Source organism: Crocodylus siamensis, chromosome 2 (genome assembly GCF_052110815.1).
Source record: "Crocodylus siamensis isolate JL-2025a chromosome 2, ASM5211081v1, whole genome shotgun sequence".
NCBI lineage: Eukaryota > Metazoa > Chordata > Crocodylia > Crocodylidae > Crocodylus > Crocodylus siamensis.
The window spans coordinates 197,840,831-197,851,359 of record NC_143396.1 but is presented as its reverse complement, the minus strand read 5'-3'; the positions used below and the strand labels follow the sequence as shown (position 1 = coordinate 197,851,359).

The 10,529-nt window shown below is 40.6% G+C and overlaps 1 long non-coding RNA gene across 1 annotated transcript; it reads right to left on the bottom strand.

The window, feature by feature from the left end:
- Positions 1 to 1,722: 1,722 nt before the first annotated feature.
- On the bottom strand, positions 1,723 to 6,242 carry LOC149871577 (uncharacterized). The gene is made up of 4 exons (XR_016440540.1): positions 6,071 to 6,242; positions 5,048 to 5,094; positions 4,230 to 4,491; positions 1,723 to 2,186 (listed from the first exon to the last, which is right to left on the bottom strand). It is a non-coding gene; the product is annotated as an uncharacterized LOC149871577 (long non-coding RNA).
- Between the last annotated feature and the right edge of the window lie 4,287 nt (positions 6,243 to 10,529).

The following is a 10,529-nucleotide window of genomic DNA, read 5'->3' as shown; positions in this document are numbered from 1 at the left end:
ATGCTGAAGGTTTCTCCTGTACAGTTTTCAAAAGGTCAAAGTTGAAAATTTCAACTTAAAATTCTATTGAGCTATAGTCGCTGTGCTTTTGTAAGTCGTTCCATTATCCATAGTTATAATCTTCACTGACTTTAGAAATAATTGCTTTGCTAAACAAAAAGGAAGTCTGATTCTAATTTGCTATCTAGATCTGCATTCTTATATTCTTTTTATAGATTTTTGAACAAGTTATCACAAGAATCTTCCTTCACTCAAACATAGTGAAAGTTTTATCTTACTTCGGATATCACAAAAATAATTTATTACAAAGGAAACAAAACCTTTTGTCTCACAGTATATTTCTTTGCGACAGCTGTGGTATTTCAACGAAAGCACAAAAGCTGTGATGGTCTGGACTGCAATCAACCATTTTTAATAGGAAATTTTTACAGACTTTTAATAAGATCTCCTAACATAATTTATGAGGAGAGGTTTTGAAGTGAAGAGGCATTGTTTGGCAAAGTGTTCTTCCTCTAATCTCAGGAAATTTAAATAATCGAGTGCTCATTTCCTCTAAACTTGGGATTTCTCCTAAAAAAAAAAATGGTTAAGAAAAACACCTGCTACACGTACAGCACCAAAATAAGCATATCCATAGTCCCAACAACATATATTTCTAAAAGGTTTTAAAGACAAATAGTTCCATCTAAGATCTAAAATTCTACTATGAATAATGATATACTGAATTTTACCCATTATAGAAGATTTTTGCTCTTTTATTTACTTACAGCAGGTATGGATTGGAAAGTGCAATGATAGATTTTAGAAGTCTGCATGATTAGGATGGATTTGAAAGAAGCACAGAAGTGTGCATTATTTACAAACAGATTAAGAGAAAACCAGATAAGTACCAAAAGTTCACATACTTAAATCGTTCAGATTTACAGAGACTGCAAAACTTGGCTAGGAGTATTACAAGAACAAGCTTCCTAATGAGCTCTCTGATGTGTCTTGCAAGAATAGGCTCTCAAAGGATATTTTGACATTTTCCCTTCTAGTCCCACCAAGAACTAGGAAAAACAGAGGAATGGAATGTGAACAATGATTTTTTATAATAAAGTTAGCCAAGAATTTCTGAACATTAAATAAGGTTTGATTGAAAGTGTTTCAGCTTTGGGTAAAGGTTTGAGTCAGTCCTTTTTTATCTGCAGAAGCTACCATCCACAGTTCACAGTTAAAAGTTTTCCTACTTCTGTAGGAACACCATGCAATCACCCCCACCTACAGAAAAAAACCCCAAGGGTCTTAGAAGGAAGTATTCATCAGCTCAATGACAGAATGGCTTCAATGAAACCACACTAATTCTCCCAGGCACAGCATGTCAGGGACCTCAAAACAGCTCTTGGCAGCAAAGATAATATACTGTATTTTCTCGTATACAACACATAACTCCCCCCCCCAAAAAAAAACAAACAAAAAAACAGCTGCTGGAAATTACAGTGTGCATTATATATATGAAATACAGTAAAAGCGGTTTCTGCTTTACTGGGCAAAAGTGAAAGTAAAATCTGTATGCCACTCCAGGAGCGGAAAATGAGCAGACTTGGATCCCTAGCTACTCCTACTTAGTTACTTACTACAGGGAAAGATCTTTCTTCTTCATTCTGCCTTTCAAAAACAAGATACATATTTTATTCCAGGGCATGTTGCATTTAAGAAAAAATGGTACTTATAGGCCTGGGATCAGGTGGAAGGAGGGAAAAGGCTGGGCTAATTTCATTGCCTGACTTCAGGCTAATAAAGCTAACTAGGTCTCTCATTTTACTCATCAGTTGTCACAGGGTTAGGAGAAAGTCATGTGCAATATACCACGACCCAAAACATTCCCCAGGCTAGCTCAGTTTTCATTTCCTCATTTAGCAAAGATACCCACAGACAGACTACAGAAAGAAGACTCCCAGGGTCTGGAAAAAAAGAAAGGTGTCACCACAAAACCTTTGCTGCAGAAGGGACAGCCTTGTTCTCCCCGCAAAATTATAGGGAGGATGACCCAATCCTCTCAGCCCAACCTCTCAAGCCCTCAGTCACAGGTCCAGTCCATTGACTTCTGAGAACTACGTGCCTTTCTGAAGATGACTCGTGTCATGTGTATGAGTTTGTAGGGTCTGGTCCTTGATGCAACTGTGTTTCTTTCTTTTACTGTGGCCCTGGAAGGTGCAAGACATGACATCTATTTTGCTTTAGGCTCCATCTCTTACTTTTTTTCAAGCTCTGTCTACATCAGGTTTATAACACATCAGGTGTCTATTACACATCACACTCCGCTTTTGTCTTTCACCTCCCCATCTCCTCACCAGCTAAGTTGCAAATAATTTGGCCAATGATGTGTGTATGTATACTAGCTTCTTCTGAAATGATTCTGGCCCTTTCTGTGTACTCTCTCTGCTCTGGTTCATATTCCCTGCTGCAGGGGGTGGGGCCTGTACACATTCCACTATGAAGATCTTCTTGATCTGCTCGCCCTTGTTAGTATTAGTAGACTGCAGAGAGCCAGCCTGTCAGGTGGCTGCATTCCACTGCAATCCTGGCAGCTTTTGCAGGGATGTCTGGCATCTTAGGGCAGACTTTTAACCCCATTCATGCCAGAATCTGTCTGAGCTGCATTCACTAAATTTTTAAATTCCAGATTCATTATACAATTCACTGAAAAGTTACATTTTCCTCAATAACTGAAATATATTATTTTGCTAAACTTACACTATAACAGTGCTTTAAAAATACATACAGAGAGCAGTGTTCTTGATTTACTGAAAATCACCGCAGTTCTTTAAAACTTTTTAAAAAATCTGTTTATCTGTAAAATATGTGGCATATACAGCAATAAATGGTAGCATGGTGTGACACAGTGAAAAGATTTTTATGAACAGGATTTGGAACATGCATGATTTCTGTGAGCGCCACATTTTACAGGAAACATTTTAGAAATGTTTCACGGAATTTCTACATGGTGTTATAGGCTCAGACAAAGAGCTCCACTGAGAACAGGTCCGGGGCAGAACCAGGGTGTCTATTTATTATCATTCACATCTTCCACACTACTGCTACAGGCATGATGACGCTGCTGCCAATATTCCAGCAGACACGCTGAAGCAACAGCTGCACAAAGCTGGCAGTATATCTCTACAGACCTTGGGTGTGGATTCTGTCTTCCTCAGTTCGCCCAGCATTCCCAACAAAAAATTAAAATAAGCCAGCTTTCTGTAGGGAAAGTGGAATTTCACGCCAGTTTAGTAAAGTGAATTTAGAGCCACCAGGTTTGTTTTAATAAGGACTGAGAAATTTTCATAAAAGGGAATTTTCAAAATTACAGAAGTAACATCTGCTCTTTTTAAAGAACAGTCTAATTTAACGTTCCAATGCTGTCTTTTAATTTATATAGCTGTCATTGTAGGACTAATTGTAAATTACTAACTTTTCCTGACTGCTGCAGGATTCTGATTCTTCCTCTCAAACCACAGAAACTTTCATTTAATGTTCAGGGCAATATTGGAAACTCAGAGTTTCTTAACGTGAATATTTTAAATTAATCTATCATGTATAAAAAAACTATTGGACTTTGAATGCTATTTCATTAGCGTTTATCTCCATTTTAATGCTACATTGTTTGTAGCATCTGAGTTTGGAGTATGTTTTGCTGACAGCAGCACGTTCCTTTTGCTAAACAGCTTTTACACTTCAGGAAAGCACCCCCGGTACTGTGATCAGTAAATCACTATCATTTTGTTCATACAGCAAATAATTTGTTTAAACTTTTGAAACATAAAACAAATCCAGGCACTGTGAACTATACCTAACCTTGTTATTTCACATTACAAAGCATTAGATCAGAAAAATGATTCACACTTTCTAGCATTAAACAATACAAAACATAGGGTTACAGTACCAACCTCAAAGTTCCCATTAAAAAGTAATCACTTTGGCTCCTTTTTCCCGGTACTGCTCAATTCTGTTACTGTTTTTTTTCCCCCCACAGAAATATGTTTTGAATTACCCTATGACTTATAGGATATGAAAAAGCTCTTTATTACTTGCTAACAACTATTCTTGCCTAGCCATAATAAGCCAGGGCATCCTTTCCTACAAATAAAGAAACATGGTATTAAACAAGACTGGAAAGATTTTAATGAAGTTGCCAATCTCACGCTCCAAGAGTTGCCTATATGAGCTACTCCAGTGCTTATGTTCCATACCTTCATGCCAGCTCTTGGCTTCTTTGTTCCCTTCTGTCCTGTTGGTAGCACAGCTCCTCCTAGGGTCCTTCCTACTGGACAGTTTCCCCAAACCCTTTCCTCTTGAGTTTTGGAGGATTCCACAGTATTTAGGTTGTTGTTGAAGATTAGGAGAAGAGTTGTCCAACAGTCCTGCCCTCTCCAACCACACAGGCCTTCTGTAGAGGAAGTGATGTCCCTTCCTTCCATAAGCAAATCTGACAAACTTGCCTGTGTTCTTGCCCTTTCCACAGACACAAGGTATAACGGAATTTTAAGCATGTTGCAATTTTCCAAACCTCATTTTTTTTCAAGTGCAATGAAAGCCAGGAAGCAGCTTATAGTATGGTGCTACTTCCAGTAATTTAGGGGAGGATTTTCAAAAGTGATTAAGTAACTTGAGAGCACTTTGCAATTCCTACTTTGGTGGATACTTATTAGAAAGTTGTTTATTAAAAGTAACAGGAGGAAAAAAAGCAAAAATTGGATTTGGTTGTTTTATTCCCTTACCCCACAAATTTGTTGAACTTTAGAAAACTCAGGAATATCAAGTTTTGTCTGAGTTAGTTTGCTGAAGATCTCTTTTGAATAATTCAGTTATGTGAACTGGGAATTTTCTCAACCCTTAAATGACGGGGCATGCCATGAATGTTTGACAAGAGACCTTTCTTGTTTTTACAGGAGTTTAAGTTAAATAGGCTTTAACACCAACTAACTAAAAACAAAATGTTTTAAACAGTATGGCTAAAAATCCCCCCTCTCTCTCTCTCTCTCTCAGGTAAGGTTAATTACAAAGTTACCTGTGATATCATGAACCTAGTAGTTCTCCAGTTGTCCAATTGCCTGACTGTAAAGTAAAAAAACAGAAAACAATTCATTATTATTGGAGTAAAGATAAAACATTTCAGACTTCCTTTCTACATCATGAAAAATGGGTACTACAGATATAATTTTAAGATCTGCAAATATTTACAAAGGGGGAAGGGACAGACATTATTATCCTCTCCATTTTACAGGTGAGGAAACTGAAACAAAGGCGGACAAAATGTAATTTGCTTATCTAAGATTAGAACTCAAGACACTTACAACTTCAGTCCTGCAAGCTAAGCATGTCACCTCCCTACTTATTCTTCCGGAGTGCTGGGTTTAATTATTTCTGTCCTTTTCTTACCATGTTTCAGAGTCATCTGATGCAAGGAAAAATACAGTAGCTAGCTTCTGGAAAAAATACGTTTTTGAGTTAGCTTTTACTACAATTAAATTATTGGAATAGATTAGAAAGGGACCAGAATCAAACCCTGATCTGCTCCCCTCCAGCACTTAAGGTGTTCAAGCTTGGAGGCCTGATCTGAACCAAAACTGAAATCTTTATAATGGAATGAACTAGAATAGGGCCCATGGGCCAACTGGTGGTCCTTGGGCTACCTGCAGCCTGTAAGAGGTAAGTTGTGACCCTCAGACTTCTGCCTACCTACACTGCTCTGGCAACAACAGTAGCTGGGGTCCCTGGGCTGTCCCTCCTTCCTCTGGCTGCCACTTCCTGCCTCTGCCTTGGGGATACACCAGGGAGCACCCCAGGGAGCAGGGCTATGTGGCAATCAGTGCAGCAAGCTGAGAATGAGTATGGGGCCATGTGTGCTGGGGTGGGGGGACACAAGACACTGTATGTGGGCAATTCCACCCATGTACTGCAGCAGTAGGAGGAGTGCCAGTGAGGACATGTGCTGCAGCATTAGTAGGAATCATGCTCACACACTCACACGTTGGAGTGGGGAAGGTATTGTACTCATGTATCATTGCATTGTAGCAGGGGTCTCATGTACCTGTGCAGTGTAGCAAGGAGTTGGGTGCCCAGTGCAGTAGTATGGAGGTGCCCATGCAGGTGTACAGTGCAACAGGAGGGTGTGGGGGAGTGTCTGCGCAACCCAGTGGCCTGTGGCTCACTTGTAAGGCCTCCAATGCCTGTGGCCCCTGGGTGCTTAGAAATTGGACACCCCTGACCTAGAACAAAATGGAAAAACCCCGTTAACATCTGGGCTCTGGAGTGTTTCAGTACAAACATGGATCTGAACTTGAGTTTGCAGCTAATTGTGACACTCTTCTCTGTGTTAGCAAGTATTCTATAGCTCGTATTATAACTCATAATATCTGGGTGCTTCCAGAGATACACCTGACTTCCACAACTGGGACGTCACAAATCTGAGTGCCTCTCAGAATTGTGCTGTTATTTGACTGACATTGTCACACGTAGGTTATTCTTTCATTCAGGGAAAGGAATTTGTGTTCAATGGAACATGTTGCTTTCATAGGATTTTTTTTAAAAATGTCTATGGAGCCAAATACCTACATAGTCATATAGTAGTGCTGAGCAGTAACCAGTGCAATTAAAAATACACAAACTGCCAACTGACCACAGTAACGAAGTAATAATAAGGAAAATGGCCAAATGAATCAGAGATTGATCAAGAAACAAGGCAAAATAACAGCCCGATGAAATCAAGAAGAGTTTAAGGCCAGGATGTCACCCTAGGAAGGGTTAAATTGAAAGTAACTTATGGTGAAGGTATACACATTACACATAGACCTACTACATCTGTGGGATGTTAAGCAGTGTTAAAGTTAGAACATGTTGTGGGCAGTCATGCATTAATGGGCAATACTATCTCTTGCTTGGTCTGCTCTGTCTTACCACTAGAGGGCTGGTGAGCAGGGACATAGCTAGCTGCCGGAACACCTGACCTCTGTCCCTGCTCTGGGGGGCAGTGAGGGGGATTGGGAGCAGTGCGTCTTGGGATGCTGGAAGACTGCAAACTGCAAATCCATGGAGCAGACTGAAGTTACCCTAAGACAAGTTGGGAAGCATGGCCCAGAGTTAACCCATGCCTGAAGTAGTGTAATTCTGAGATACTCAGGAGGCATTGAACATGTGTTAACTAGTTTTAACATGTAGATGCTTATGTTTTAAGTGCCCTTGCTTTGGTCTAAGTGTAACGTGTAATGTCAACCCCAGGCCCATAGCCTCAAAAGTGTCTAAGTCCCATTTAAATCATTAGGATTTAAGCACCTACCTCCTATTTAGGCACCTAAATACATTTTAAGATTCGGACCTTGCTGTATACTTACAGAGGTATCCTGCATACATATCCTTCAGCTTTGCAAACATGGAATTAATTTTGCACCTCTGTACTGAGTATTGTTTTGTCAGCTACAACTTATTATTAAACATTGAAACTACTTGAAACTGCTGTTTAAACATTGAAACTGCGGTTGCCAAAAATATATGTGCACTCAAACAGAAACAATTTGAAAAATTATACATATAATTAAAGGTAGTGAAAAGACAAGAAGAAGTGAGAGAAGGAAATTGCCAAAGAGTAAAGGTCAAGAACTAGACTTTTGAGACTGTAGAGATGAGCAGTTTTGCTTAAAAGAAGATAAAGAAACCAAGAAATACTAAATGGGTTCCTAAACACTTTTTTCTTTCAAGTAAAGCAGTCCGGTCTACTTACTTACCAGTATAATTTATGCAGGAACCAGTGAATAAATATGTCAGAATGTATCTGTATTACTGCAACAACTTGACTGCATATAGAATATGTCTTAATGATATATCAAACCAAAAAGCTCATAAATCAGAGAATTGTGCTGTTACCTGTGCAATTTATAAAAACTAGGTTTTGTAGAGGAGTGACTTTGTCTCCACAGTCTGAGTTGTTACAATGACTAGCCGTGACTGTCTGAAATCTGTTCCCTTTTCAAGAATCTTGAATTCTTCAGTTATATTGCAGAGAAGTCAAAATTAAGTCATGCTATTCATAGGCTTTGGTTTTTGCTGGTGGGTTTGTTTTCTTGTTTTTGGGAGGGGGGGGTTGCGTTCCTGCACAAAGCCTCACACAAGCCCAGAAAAGTCAGTGTTCTTCAACCTGGTTCACCCAATGTGGCTCGTGGGTGCTCAGCAACCGCTGATTTTTTCCACTAGGTGCTTGAGCACCAGAGTATCCATAGAGTCAGCACCTGTGATGCTACTGACAAAATAGTCTTCAAGTAGCTCCTATTAATCTATTAAAATGGAATAGAGGACACCTAAATTTATACTCTGTAATTTGTTCAACCTGACTGCATGAGTTCCAATTTATATCCAAAAAACACCTCACTGTACCTATTTGAAGTTTGGAAGGGTAGGCACAAGCCTCCAAAATGTAGGGCTCCCTCCCTCAGAGGCAAAAAGGGCCAGAGAACCCAAAAATAAATGAACGACTTGAAAAAACAAGGGTGGAAGTTGCAGATACAAAATGTAAGGAGCCCACTGAGCAGAAAACCCCAGCCTAAGGGCCTCCAAACCAAAGACAAGTATCAGACCTTGAGGTAGACCAAGGCAACGATGGGAAGATATCATAAAAATGGATCTGGACGGGAAAGGCAAAGATGCCACAAGGTAAAAGGAGACTGCATATGACAAGAGGAGATGGAAGGCTGTAGTTAAGGTGGTTTCAGGCCCCCGAAGCCTGTGACACCAGGGGAAGAGCCCAGAGAGAAGGCAGGGGAGATTTGCACCTTATAGGCTAATTATATCAGATGTACAGCATTGGCTTTTGTGAGCAGCAGGCTTATACTACATCTCTCTGATGTAGTTACCGTATTCACAGTATATAAGTTGATGTTTGAAGCCAAAATATTTACCCCTAAATTTCCACCTCGACTTATGCATTATGTCAATACTTTGAAATAAAAACATATTGTGTTTCAAAATTTGTTTGTCTTCAGCCAGACCCTGCCCCCTGCCATACCCAGCCCACAGAGAGGCGGCGTGCTGGTGTCTGGGAGTTTCTCTGGCACTGACTGAGGTCAGGCCAGGCTCCTGCCTCCCCCTTGCCTGATACCCCAGAGCCAGGCTGGGCACCCAAACCCTGCATCCATCGAGTCTGGCCCAGGGACACTTACCCACAGCCCAGTGGCTGCCCTGTGGGTAGATCTTGGCCAGCCATCACTTGATGGCACAGAAGCCACAGTACTGCTGCTCGCTGCCAACAGCACCAGGGCACAGAGTAGCAGCAGCACTTGCCAGGAGCCACTTGCAGCCCCCAGTGCTGAGCTCCGCTGCTGCCCACCCAGCTGTGGCTACAGCTCACAGGCTCTGGCCACAGTGGCCATCACTGACCCACATTTATAAAGCACTGGGATGAGGTAACAGCTGAGTTCAAGCACCTGATGCCTCCCCTGGAGGTGGCTGTGGTGAGGTGGAGTCGACTTATACACCAGATCTACAAAAATCCTAACTTTTTTTATAAGAAATATGGGGTCAACTTATATGTCACATAGATTTGTACACTGTAAAATATGGTAGTGTATAAGGTGCAAGTCTCCTCTGCCTTCTACCTGAAACAGGCCAAGGGTGCAGTTAAACCCCTCATTGATCCCTGCTCCACTGAAATTTTAAAACCAACTACCCAGTAGCTGCAGTTCTATTCAGGCAGCAGCTGAGATAGTCAGTCAGCTGACTTCATGGATCATGATCGTCCCTCTGATTCCTGCTAATCTCTCTCCACTCCTTATGTGTTAACAACCCTCTCTCCTTTTGAAGAGTCTTGATGTTGAACTATTCAAACAATCCTTGCCTCTGCAATGTTGCTGTTACCATTCCTGGGAGTGACTCTCTTCTACCTCACAGTCTTATAAGCTGTTTTTAGCTCTAGCTAAACACCTTCACCCAGGTGCAGGATCAGGCATGGGAGTATAAACTCAAATGTAGAAATAACTCCTAGTGAAGCACTGGAGGCTCAGGAAGGTTAGATCTTATTTTACAAATCTGAATGAGAGTAATGACTGTGGAACTAAAGACTATTTTTTACTGTATTTGCCTAGTTTGTTGAGGGGGTTTCAACAGTGTATAGACCCTAGCACATTCATGTGCATGCCAATAGTTCTAGTAGTTTTTGCTTTGATCTCAGACTGACTCAGATACTGCTAAACCCCCACAGCAGATTAGCAAAACTTCTAATTTCTCTTCAGCATTGCCAGGTCTTAAATATGAAATTATCATATTGGAAGCTCAAAATAATTGTATTTGCTGAAAAACTATCATACACTGAAAAATATGCAAATCAGTACACAAATAACGATGCAAATAAGTCGTCTTCTTATGCACTATATATTGCTCACTGCACGCCTCCAGTGAGTGAGAACTGGGTCATCTAAGTTGAAGCATTTCTTTATTTCTAGGCAAGCAGTCAAACATAGGCACTCAGACCTCACAATCAAGGACTGTATTAAAATGGGGCTGAG